General features: G+C 40.5%; 1 protein-coding gene across 1 annotated transcript in view; it reads left to right on the forward strand.

Annotated features, from left to right (window-relative positions):
* Positions 1-13,134, forward strand: part of RSRC1 (arginine and serine rich coiled-coil 1) — a 94,751-nt gene that overhangs the window by 28,992 nt on the left and 52,625 nt on the right. The window lies entirely within an intron of this gene.

Raw genomic sequence — 13,134 nt, forward strand, 5'->3', positions numbered from 1 at the left:
GCTGGGCAATGCTTAGTGTGACTTCCAGGGCAGAAAAGGGAACATCTTGGATGTGTTTGGGATTCTCCTGGATCCTGCCTTGCTCCTCATCTGCTCCCAGCAGCTGAAGTTCCTGTCATACAAGGCCCATGTAATGGTGAATTACGTTGGGAATGATTTTCCCTGGGCTGAAATAGGAGGATCAGTCCATTCTCCTCAGATGGATTAAGGAATTGATCAGGAAGGTCTGACTTGGCTGCTGAATGGGATCATGCTGAGTCTGAAAGGGTTTTCCATTGATTCTTGTCAGGTGGGCATTGCTCTGGGCTTGGAAAAATATTTGGGAAATAGAGACAATGGATTTATGGGATTTATTTAGCAGAGGATGGGGATTGCAGGGCAGGAAGAGTCAGAAGGCTTCATTGCCTGTCTCTGCCATCTCCCCTTGCCTTTTTATTTCCTTTTCTCTGCCTTGTCAAAGGAAAAACCTTCATTTCTGACCACACTAAACAGTGTTTAAAAAACCCAGATAAAGTTTGGGGTAATGTGGCAGGAGGAGTTTCTGCTGGGAGTTAATTTACAGGTCCCCTGTGAGGCAGGAGCATGAAGATGGAAGAGAAGGAAGGGGTTTATATGGAGTGGGAGCCACTAAATCGGATTTAAAAGGTCACAATGTGTTTTTTATTGAGGAGGACAAAAGATTAAAATCCATCAATTAGTTTATTTAAAGAAACAAAACAAGCTTGAGGCCCCAGAGCTTGTTGGAAACACTTTCCATGAGCTTTAAAGGTTATTTTATTAAATATGCTACTTTCTATCATTTTTAACATACAGGCTAAATAACTCAGCAAATTGATATTAGGTAATTTGATCTTAATGTTAAAGGCTTGAAATTTTACATGCTGTAGGTTTTAGATACAATTTTTGGAAATGACACTCTGCACTGTCATATATTCTGACTCATGGAAATGCCTTATGTTGAGGTTGTGCTTCTCACCTTGCTTAAGGGAGAGAAATTGTCTTCTAGGTTTTGAAAAATTTATTTGCTCCAAGCTGGGTTTGGACACTTCCAGGGATCCAGGGGCACCACAGGGAATTCCATCCCAGCTCCTCCCCACCGTCCCAGGGAGGAATTCCTTCCCAATATCCCATCCATCCCTGCCCTCTATCACTTTGAAGCCATTCCCTGTGTCCTGTCCCTCCAGCCCTTGTCCCCAGTCCCTCTCCAGCTCTCCTGCAGCCCCTTTAGGCACTGGAAGGCTCTGAGCTCTCCCTGGATCTTCTCCTCTCCATGGCTAATTCCCTTCCCTCTCTGTGCTGCAAGTTCTGGAGGAAGTTCTGGAGGCTGTGCTCCCTGGGGCTCAGCAGTGGCACCAGAGGGACAGGCAGGGATTGACTGTTCCCAGGAAATTCCCCCTGGACAGGAGGAGGATCTTTCCTGTGAGCCCTGGAGCAGAGAGCAGAGAGGAGGTGGAGTTTCCTAGGGAAAAGTCCAATCCCTGTGCCCTGGGATGTCCCTGCTGGAGAGGGAGGTGACACCTGAGAGCTCCTGTGACCATCCTGGGACAGGGCTGGAGCAGAAAGCTGGGCAGAGCAGCAGTGGGAATGGGAAATAAAACCCCCAGCACAGGGATTGCACTGGAGCTACTTCAGAGCCTTGCTGACAAGGAGGGTTCATTACAGTTTATACAATAATTTAAAAATATTCTCCTTCAGTGCTTCTCAAAGCTCTGTCCAAACGTTTTTCTCGCAATTCTGAAAATTCAACTTGCCTTGAATAAATGCTCTTCCAGTAAGAAGCAGTCCTTCCCTTTTGCTCCAGAACACCTTCCCACATGGAGAAGGTGTGAAATCCCATTTCAGTGACTCTGGGAATGGCCGTTTTGGGGCCACAGGATCCAATTGCAGCGTGGCACTTTTCCCACATGATCCCTGGGATGTTCCTGGCTGCCAGGAGAAATCCAGGGCTCAGTTTTCCAGGCAGCTTCCCTCTGCCTTCTCCCTGCTCTGCCTCTAATCTCGCGCTCTGTTTATGTAATGCAATAGAAATGTTGCTAACATGATTATACTTTTCGATCTTATTAGCTCCAATACTGAGCACAATAAAATGGAAAACTGTTTAAATGTTATGTTTAAGTGCTTGAGATAAGAGTTCTTGTAAATGAAATGTGATTACATTTCTGTAATAGATCTTCTCTGTCTGCTCGGACTTTGTTGAGCAATGTAATTCTTTTGGGATTGCTGTTTGTAACTTTGATTTCTTTTTTTTTTCCTTTTTTTTTTTTGGTTAGAAATAGCCATGTAAAATGTTACACACCACCAGACAATGAGCAGAAAGCTCTTGAAAAGGCAAGCTTTCCTGTGTGTGAGGCAGAAAAACCATCGCTCCCTAGTTTTCTTTGTGATAACCAATTTGAATTAAACATAATTCCCCAACATCACCTTGAATTTCCATCTGTGTAACCCTGATGTTCTTAAGCGTTTTGCATTTACCTAATGCTCTGGGCTATTTTCCCTCAGCCTGTATGGCAAAGTGTGACTATCTCCAAACTGGAGATGATATGAATAACAATTGTTTGCTGATCTTCCCCTGTATCTCCCTGGATAACCTGCAGTCTGCAAAGGCTGGGGAAGTGGCAGATAGCTTTTGTCATCCCTTATCCGGGCTGTACACTTGTAAGGAAGAGCAGGGATAATCGCCTCAATCTAATTAGGGGTTAAAAGAGGCCATGACTGTGATGTGGCACTGAGACACCTTACTGCAGCAATCCTGTTTGCATTAGAAAAATAAGGTTGTCATATTGATTATTCAAATGAGCTTCCATTGGCCGGGGCTCAATGCTGGTGTCGCAGCTGAAGCACTGGAAGGTCCCAGCTTTGGAGCAAGCATTATGTGCTGTCTTGTTTGCTAATTTGGGGGTTTAAAAACTCGGGCTGAGGGAGTTTTCGTGGGGAGGATGAAGGGTTTAAGTGACCACTGGGTGATGGTTGGGATTGCTGAAAAGAGTGAAGGCAAATAAATTGGCTTCGCCTCTTTCATGGAAAAAATCAGTGTTGGAGTTAACAGGTCTTGTTTGGGCATTAATTGGTGTTTAGTTCAAAGTCAAACAGAGCTGGGAAGAGTAAAGTGATTGCATTCAGATCAATTTCACATCCAAGAGAAGGTGGATTCCCTCGGCTCTGACTTCGGGGCTGTATTTTGATTTTGAAAGAAATACCTACCTGGTGCTGGGCTGTTACAGCTCCTCAAATATTCCTCACTGCTTGGCTTTTTGTCGTTCCACAGTCAGGGCTGTGACATCCTGCAAGTGCAGGAGATGCTCCAGAGGGTGCTAAATTCAGCTTTCCTCGTTGCCTTGTGATGGAAGTGCCAGACATAGAATGGGCAAAAGTGCTTAAGACCAATTTATTAATTTTTAGAATTTTTTGGCACTTTTCTAGTACCCCAAGTGCTTTGTGCTAGGCTGTGTTGTATAGAAAAGACTGGACATCTTACTGACGTTTTTCCCACTGGTTTGTGCAGCTTCTGTCATTACAGATTTACAAGCAAAAGCCCACCTTAAATCCCAGATGTGAAGCAGAGTTTGCAAATGTTGTAAATGAAATTATTTCCCCCATTTGATGTGCAGTTTGCACATTGCTCACTCCAGCTGTTGGCTGTGCTGTAGTTCTGCTGCTGGGCAAAAAAACCACATGTAGACACAACTAAACTATTTTTCCCTCTTCTACTTAGGTTACAAACTTTTCGAATTTATTTTTCAATTTCTTCAGTTGATTCTTCCAGTTTCTTCCATTCTCTGCTGTTGGTTTTGGTGTAAAAGTTAGTTATTTATCCAGATGCTGGCCTGGTTGACTGAAGCCATGATGGCCAGAGGAAGGGGATTTTTATATAGATATATTATATATTTATTTATGTTAGAACATTATATATATATGTACATACATTATATATATATACACACATACATATATACACATATTATTTTATATATATGTACACTATATATATATTTTTTAATATATTATTTATTTTCATTAGCACATCCTGACCTGTTTGAAAGGCCTGAGAATGATGCCCAATTGCTGCTGTAACTTTGCAATATCCTGCCTGAGCAGCAAGGGAAGCAGTGGCTTCTCCTGTCTGCCTTTGTGTGGAAGTTCCCTCAGCGTTGTGCTGAGCCCAGGGATGTGTGACTGCTTGGAACAGTTCCAGCTCCTCTTGCTGGTGACACCCTTGGTGGCACTTCTTGTCCAATCTTGTGGATTGAAATTGCAACTTCTGGCCAAACTGAAAATGTGGGAAAAGCCAATATATGACACTTTTTTCCCCAGCAGTATCCATGTGCTGTTTGTGTAGATCAGTCCCTTGCTTTGCACAGTTGTTCTGGATTGTGAATTTATTTATTACATTTATTATTTCCTTTTCATCCCTTTCGGACACAGATCAAACATTCCTCATCGCACAGTCATTCTGGATTATTAATTTTATTAAGTTTATTATTTTCTCTTCATCCCTTTCAGACACAAATCAAACATTCCCCACCACCCTCTTCCAACAGCAGTGAGCAAACCATTCCTGTTGTTCAATTAACATCAGTCAGATTGTCTGCATGCATTTCTTAAAAAGAGGGGGAAATTATGAATACAATGAACATTATGTTAAAATATGGAAAAATCCTGAATCCTGGGACCAGAATTTCCTGTTGAAGGGGTTTTTGGCTGCAGTGGCTCTTTTGGGAGGAAGTAAAAGCTCAGCTGACTCTGGGCTGGCTGAGGCACCCCCCTGAAATTTGAGGTAAAAATAAAGATTTTAATGCAAACCAGCACCACTCTGGGCTTGTCTTAGAGCATCATCAGGAATGGTTCACTCAGTGACTTTGGAAGTGTTTTGCAACCTTTGAAGGTCTGGGAGCACCAGGGGAGGCTCAGGTTGGACCTTGGGGAAGAATTTCTTCCCTGAAGGATTGGTTGAGCCCTGGAAGGGACAGGGGTGGAGTTTCCATCCCTGCAGTGGTCAAAACTTGGATGTTCTATTTCATAATGGAGTTGAATTGTGGCATTTGGTCAAAGGCTGGACTTGGAGGTGTTTTCCAAGCTCAGAGATTCCAGGAATTCCTTCCTGAGCAGCAGGTAGGGCAGTGCTGGAGAAAACCTGTGACACCTCAGTTTGTTGGTTGGGTTTGTCATTTGGGGTGCCTGGGGGATTTTTTTTCCATAGGTTTCTTTGCACATTGGGAATTCTTTCCCCCAGAAGTGTTTGTTCTCAGCTGGATCATCCACATTCCCAGGTCTCTTGTGTGGTCTGGGAATCCTCTGGGAATTGCTGCCCTGGAAGGATTTGGCCGCTTACCTATTCAGTTTTTTTGTAGAATGTTTGACTTCCAACATTTGCAGGTACAACAGGAAGTGCTGATTTTAACCATCAACTCCAAATTCCTTCAGATCCAACTTTCCTTGGAATCTGCCATGTTTGTGGTGCTTAATTCCTCCAGGAACCTCTTGACTTTACATTAAAAAAAAATAACCTTTGAAGGAAATCTTGGCTACAGAACGAGACATGTCTTATATTTATCTTTTTTTGGTCTCATTTTGGCCCAACTGGTGGTAAATCAATAACGTGCAACACTAATTATTTTAATTCCATTGAAGAAATGCCAAAACACAAAATGCTTTTGGGAGATTCTGGGGGAAGGTGTCCCTGCCTGTGGTTTTGAAGGTCCCTTCCAACCCAAACCATCTGGGATTTTGGGATTCCTGGTCCAGACGTTGGCTGGCAGCTTTTTTGGGAGTTTGTTCCATCCTGCAAAGCTCTCTGGTTCCACTGGACACTTTCTCTGGGAAGTGCTGGCAATGGGAAAAGCCAAAGCAAGCAGATGATGTTAGTTTTTCGTGGCAGTAAAAGGTTAAAAGCAAATTACTGACAGCAAGAGAGTGAAATGAGTAACATCAGTGTGGTGTGGGCAGAACTGGAGATTTAATCATGAAGGAAATGTGAAGCCTGAAGGAGGTTTTGGTGCAGCTCAAGGATCTCAGACAGCTTTGCTTGATGGTTTTGGGGTTTTTTTAGGCTTTCAAATTTTCTGCCAAAAATCCAGATTGTGATTTAGGGGAGTTTGCAGCTCTTTGCTTGTTCTCTTCTCACCACTCTGTGTTGAACATCCAGTTCTAGTCTATATCTGAATTTTCAGATCCCAAAGGTGCCCAGCCTTGGTTTGGGCTGAATCCTGGAAAAACAGAGGTGGGAATTGCTGTACATGGGATCCCTTTAGTGACCCCATCCATCTCCTCTCCATGAGCCCCAGTTAGCTGGTTTTCATTGGATTTGATTTTTTCCTTCACATTTTCATTAATTTCAAAGCACTTCCAGGTTATTTTTAGCACTGTCTGTTAGGCTTGGGTTTGAGACTTGCAATCCATTTCTATTTTTGTTTCATTTTGATGAAATATTATTTCTTCCCTTTAATTTGTGGCCAAGGAACTAATTTCCCCTCCAGACTGAACAACTTCAGCTCTACCTTTTAAAATTTTATACATTTCTCTTGCAACGCAGCCCAGCGTGGAAGTTGTTAGAAATACAACTTCCTTCCTTACTGAAATTGGACTGAATTTCTTGGAATGATCATCTTGGAGAAACCAAGAGACTTCCAGAGGTTTTCTTTAGCGTTACCTCAAGTTGAGATGCAAAAAAAAAAAAAAATTTAATTGTGATAAAAAGCCTGAAATTCTAATTTTGTCTGACAGAGGTCAGACAAAATTTCATCTTCTCAGGTTGAGAAGATGAAATATTCTCAGTTCAAGTCAATCTGCTCTTTTCAGGAATAGGGAAATTTTTATTTTGTCTAGGAATGAAAACCTGGGACTATCTATTGGTTGTTGGATTATTGTTGGTTTTTAATCAGTTTATTTGTCAGCAGGGCTGCTGTCATCCTGCTGCTGGCTAGAGAGGAAGGGAGCACATCCCAAATTTCTCCTGGGTTTTTTGGGACTTTATTCTTCTCCCTCAAAGTCCTGTCCTGCCATTGAAATCCATCTCTCACTTCCTGGTAATTTCTGTTCTAAGTTCAATATCTTGTGCTCTTTCAAGGTCCTTCAAAATGGTGTGAAATTTTAATTAATTTTTATTTTAGATTATTTTTGGGAAGGAGGGGCAGCAAAACCAGCTGTGTCTTAGTGCTGCACAGATTGAGGTATTAAAGGTTTGGGTTTGTTAAGATGTTTTTTTAATTATAAGAATTTCTGTGTTTACAACCTTTGAAGAAGTTGTGAAGTGCGAAGAACAAAAATTTTTAAAAATTAAAAAATAAAATAAAGCCATAACTTGTGGTGTTTAGATTTTCCATAAAAGAAACCCTAAATAGAAAGGAGCTTTTGCATGAGGAGTGTGGGGGAGAACTTGTCTGACTTGTCTGACTTGTGATGGGTTAGAAAAATAATCAAAAATCTTCAAATTCTGCGAATAGAATAAGAAGTGATGGGTGAGGTGAGTTTGAGGAAGTTGATTTTTACTGATTAAAACATTAAATAAAAACTATGTACAACTCTGCTTTGGTTATAGGTTGGTTAAGCTGAGCTCAGTTCAGGTATTAAATACAGATTTTAGCTTTGTTCTGTGAACTGAGATCTGTGGGGGTTAAAGACAAAAAAATTGAAAGAAATCAGTGATTTGTTTCTAAAGTCAGTATAGAAGTTTAAATTGCCACTGCAGGATCCTTGAGGCTGGAAAAGATCTCCAGGAGGATGGAGCTGAACCTTGGAATGTGAAGATGCAAAAGCAGAGTGAGATCTGTGCAGAGGAGCTGAGGTTGTGCCTTGCAATGTGGATTTTGAGCAATTTCTGGGCAAAAGCATGAAGGGCTTTATTCACAGCTCTCAGTGAAAGTTGGGTGCCAGAAAAGAAATTTAAAATACTCAAACTTGTACAAGATTTTCTGCACTTGGGAAGAATTCATGGCACAGAGTCTTAGAAACGAATTACAAATAATTAATTTGGATAAATTAGAGGTTGCCTCGTTTGCCAGGCAGAGAGCCTTTAATTGTTAACTTTATTTTGTCTGAATATTTAATGAGCAACCGGTAAATGTTTCCCTAAGCACAATTTCCATGAGCATTTACTGGGTTTTGAGCAGTTTATAATGAATTCAGGCAAAGATGGAGCTGTTCAAACACGATGTGTTCAGTGTGGTGTGAAGTATTTACCAAAGATTATTGCAGAACTTGTTTAATGTGCATAGATAGTTTAAAAAAAAAACCAAAAAAAACCCCAAACTAAACAGGCTTGAGGTTTCCTTGTGGGATTTTTTTTTTTTTTTATCACCAGACTGAGGGCCTGAAGGAACAGAGGAAGTGAATGGACACCAATGTATCCAAATATCTCATTTTGCCTAAAAGCAAGTGCCGGCAGATAAATGCCCATAAAGGGATTTCTTTCTTAAGCCCCATGGATTTTATTTTTTTTTTCTTTTTTTCCTTTTTTTTTTTTTTTTTTGCAACTTTTTGTGTGAGTTGGAAATGAAAACCATTCATCCAGTGCCCCAAAGAAGGGCCTTATTGAATGGAATAACAGTGTAATGTACCATTGAAGGCAGGATTGAAAGTGATTATCTTGTTAACTCTTGACAGTTACCGCCAGCTTGAAATAGAACTGGCAGGCTTGATTTGCAAATGAATTAGAGCTTTTTCATTTGGTGCCAGGATCATCTTTTTATATTCTGATATGACAGATGCTATGTTCCATGCTTTTGTTTCTCCTCGCTCTTCTACTTGCAAATCAAAAACAAAAGATTATGATAGTAATTTTATTTGCATCTTTTCTCTGGGAGTTTATTCTTTGTCTGGAAGTTTTTAATCTTAGATTTTTTTCTTTCTGACAATTTGTTGAAGAATAGTATTGTTCCCTCAGAATAACATTTCATTAGGTTAAGTACAGTAGTAATTGGGTGAATGAGGGGGATTTAGAAGCTTTCAGAAAAATGGAAAATGGATTGTGCTCAGATTGTTGCGGCGCTCAGAACATCCCAATTTCCTCAACTTGCATTTCCTATTCCCCAAGCCCACGAGCAGAGGCAGAGCTCAGCTCCCATATTTCCCCTCCCAGTGCAATGCCATGCCATGCTAATGGCACTACATGTGTAATTAGTCACTGCTCGCTGTGTTGATATTCCACAGCCATCCCAACCCAGATGGGAAGGTGTTGGCTATGATAATTACTGTGCTCTCTTTCTATGTTCCTCATTAACCTGCAACACTCTGGACGAGTCCAGAGAGTTTTTTTTTTGGTTTTTTTTTCCTGCAGTTGTTCTTCTCCCCAGTCCCACTTTGCAGGCTTTATTTAACATTCAGCCCAGTGTTTTGGGCATTTCCACTGCCCAGCTTTTTGTGATCTGCTTTGTACTTGGAGGCTAATTAGCAGCACTTCCTGCCACTGATGTCCATTATGGAAATGTTTTCCTACACTTTCACCTACAGGATGTGTTTTAATTGAATATCTACTAAATAATATTACAGGCAAGGTAAACCAGGCCAAAGTTGGCTAATTTATTTAAGGCTGGTGAACAGAGGCAGTGACATTCCCGAGCCTGATGTTTAATTGCCTGAGTTTGCTGGGAATGCAGATGGGGAAAAATGAGGTTTGATTCCTTGTGAAGGGAAAAGGAGGAGAAATCCCACCCAAAATCAGGGAAAAACCCAACCAAACCTGCTCCAGGTAGGGAAACTCCAAGGATTTGCATGTTATGATGTCCTTGGAATTGGCAGGTTGAGGGGTGGATTTGAGGCAATTAGGATAGAGAAATCAGCTTTGGTCATTCTGGGGGTTTGCATACCTGACCTGAAGCTTCTGTGAAACAAAACTGGGAGATTTTGGGTAGTTCATCTGTCTCTTGTAATTTTTAAGATTTTCATACCTGACCTGAAGCCTCTGTGAAACAAAACTTGGAGATTTTGGGTATCTTTTTTGTCTCTCATTTACCTGAGAAATACATGCAAAGAAAAGGCAATATTTTTGTAGCATCTGTTTGAAAATACTGATTTTCAGTATTGATATTGCATAAAATCTTGGATTTTCCTCTCAGCCAGGTTTATTATATATTTCCCCCTCTTGAATATTTGATAAGGTCTCCTGGGAACTGATTTTCCTTCTCTCTAGGATAACACTTTATGGAAATTGCCTCACCTTGTGTCTGTTTAGAGTCTCTGGTTTCAGCATCATCCAGTTTGGTTTGCATTGTATTCTTTGGCAGTTCCAAGTGTTTGGTGGGACTGACTTTGGCTTTTCCTCCTGCTTGTGCCAAGTGACCTTCATAGGATCTTCCTGAGTCTGTGTTGCATTTAAATTTATTACTATTTGGCCAAATTCCCTATTGGTTTTTCCTGGGATAAATCACTTGGATGATTGGAGTGAGGGATCCACTGAGCCCAAACCCACCAGCTCTGGAGTCTTTTCTCTCCTGGATCAGCTCCAGATCATTTGAAGTTGATATTTGGTAAGAACAAAACAACATTCCACACTTTTTCAAAAATCTCATGGATGTTTATCCTATCAGGCTATAGGATTCCCAAACTATTTGCTCTTCTTGATGGGTTTGGTGTGCAGAAAAGGTTATAAAGAGAAGCAAAACCATGCCAAGTTCAGCAATATCTCATTTGGCATTGCCTGTCCTGCCAGTGCTGAATATATCAGCACCTTGTGGAGTTCCTGAAGAAGCTCTGAAGAGATTGAGCTCTTTATTTGGAGCTTATTTGTCTGGAATTGTAGATAAACATCTGAATAATTGATCTGCAATGGTAATAAAAGTGGAGATTGATGGGAAAGGAAGGTTTGGAGGGAAGGCTGAAGGGTAAGGTGAGGAGAAATCACAGCAGAAAACACCTGAGGTTTCCTGAGAACATCTCGAGCTGGGAGGTTCTCCATCCAGGAGGAATCCTGGGAGAAAAAAGGGATTAATTTAAAATGGTGCTTGGCAGATTTTTGGAAATTTTACAGCTGTTTTATAATAGCTGAATGGGATATTTTGAGGATAGTGCACATTTTTCTGCTCCCTTGATTAATGGTTTGATGTGGGGAATATTTTTAGGAACACAAATATATTCCAGGTTAAAATCATGATTTCCAGCAAGTGCTAGGCAATATTTTCAATTTAATTTACTGGGAAAGGAAGTTCTCACCACCCTCCACTATTTCTTTGGGGTTGAGTAATCCCAAACCTGGCAAAACCTGGAGAATGGTTTGGGTTGAAAGGAACCTTAAAAGCCATGGGCAGGGATGGAAATTCCGTAATTGAATCCCAGCTCCCTCCTGACCAGGATTCAAATAAATGGAGCTGGAATTTTTTTCCCTGGCATTGCTGAAACACTTGGATGAGCCTGACTATTGTATTTCCTGGGTTTGAGGGATGATTTTAAAGACATGCATGTCAAGTAGTATTGTAGAGAAAATTGTTGACTCTAATGGGGAAACAATTCCAGAGCTTCTCTAATGGAAAAAAAAGGAAAACTTGGGAATAAAATCAAATTTACCTAATGAACCAAAGAATCTGGAGATGGTAGGAAATCTGGAAATGGTAAAGAATCTGGAGATGGTAAGAAAGGCAAGTATGTGCCTTGTTGGGAACTCTGGGGTGTAAAATGGAGTAAAATATAATTACCTGGTAATGATATCAAAGGAATATAACTTTATTTCATTTTTTTTATGAGTGTTGGAGTGTTAGATGTGCACAAAGCTGCTCCTGGTTTTTATTTGTGGTGTTTAATGGTTTGAAATTCACTCAAGGCTGGGTGAGCTGTGGCCTTAGGTCTGATTTGCCTAAAACAACATAGGAAATACAGTATTAATGGGAATCTTCAGGGGATAATTTATGCTACAAATAATATCATTTAAATATGTAATTATTATATATACTTATAAAAATAAAGCTAATTTTAGAATATTTGCTGTATGTATTAAAAGATGTAATTATCATATACGCTCACATAAATATAATTATATAATATGTTGTATATATAATGTAATATAATCCAGCCTATAATAATCTAAGATCTCCACTACAATCTGTTGGGTAACTACCAGGTAAAGCCCTGCCATGGGCTGCTGATGGATGCCCTGCAGCCTGGGGCTGGGCAGAGGTTTTCATTGCCAGTGACAGCTGCCCCAAGGTTTATTTAGGACAACCTCAGCCTTGTCCTGCTCGGGTTGCTAATGTTTTCCTTATGGATGTTGCAGCACTGCATTTCCTGAGTTAAAACCTCGTGTTACACCAATATTCCTGTCTGGCCTGCCTCAACTACAAATTGGCTCAACAGCCCCTGACACTTTTTCAATATTATTGCATTAAACCAAGTGGATTTTGATTGATAACCTAATATTCAACTAATGCAAAGCATCAATCACGGCGAGTATATTAATTATTTAATATTGCAGCCTAATTCAGGAATCGATGTGCTGCGGGAGGGGAAGGGAAACTCGCTGTTCCCTGAAGATTTCAGACGGGGCATGATTAAAAAAAATCTCCCCCCAACCCCTGCTCTGCTCCCGTGCCTTGGCTCGATACAAATCTTTATTCATTTGCCAATAATCTCTTCACATTTTCCACTTCAGGACCTTTTTTATCAGTTTGGAGGTCTGGGATTGAATTAAGGCTGCTTTCAGCATGGGCTGAGGGGAGCTGGGTGAATGTTGAATATTGATGGCAGGGATGGGCTGAGCTGGGAGCTCCTCCCAGTCCTGGCCCAAAGCAATTCCATCCTTAAAAAACCTCAAAAATAGGTTTTTAAGGAATTCATTTAAATTGAATTTTTAATTTAATTAATGGAATTTAATTTTTAGGAATTAAAATTAGGAATCATGGAATGCTTGGGGTTGGAATCATAAATTCTTCTTTCCAAATTCAAACAGCAAAAGTACATTTTTTTTTCCCCTCACTTCATTAATGGCATCTAAATAGAAAAAAACTGCGTAGCAGGTTTTTGGAAAAGCTTCAGGAAATGATAAATAATTAGTAATTTTAGTAATTAATAATAATGTAGTATTAAGCAATTCCCTGGAATCGTCACAGGGTGAGTTCTCCTTGTTTGAAATGGCAAACAAGAGGTGATGTTGGGATTAGAGAGAACTCAGAGCTGAAGGAAGCAGGAAGCATCTCCTTGTTCACTTGGCTTGGG

Source organism: Lichenostomus cassidix, chromosome 9, assembly GCF_008360975.1.
Source record: "Lichenostomus cassidix isolate B80296 chromosome 9, HeHo_3.0, whole genome shotgun sequence".
Classification (NCBI taxonomy): Eukaryota; Metazoa; Chordata; class Aves; order Passeriformes; family Meliphagidae; genus Lichenostomus; species Lichenostomus cassidix.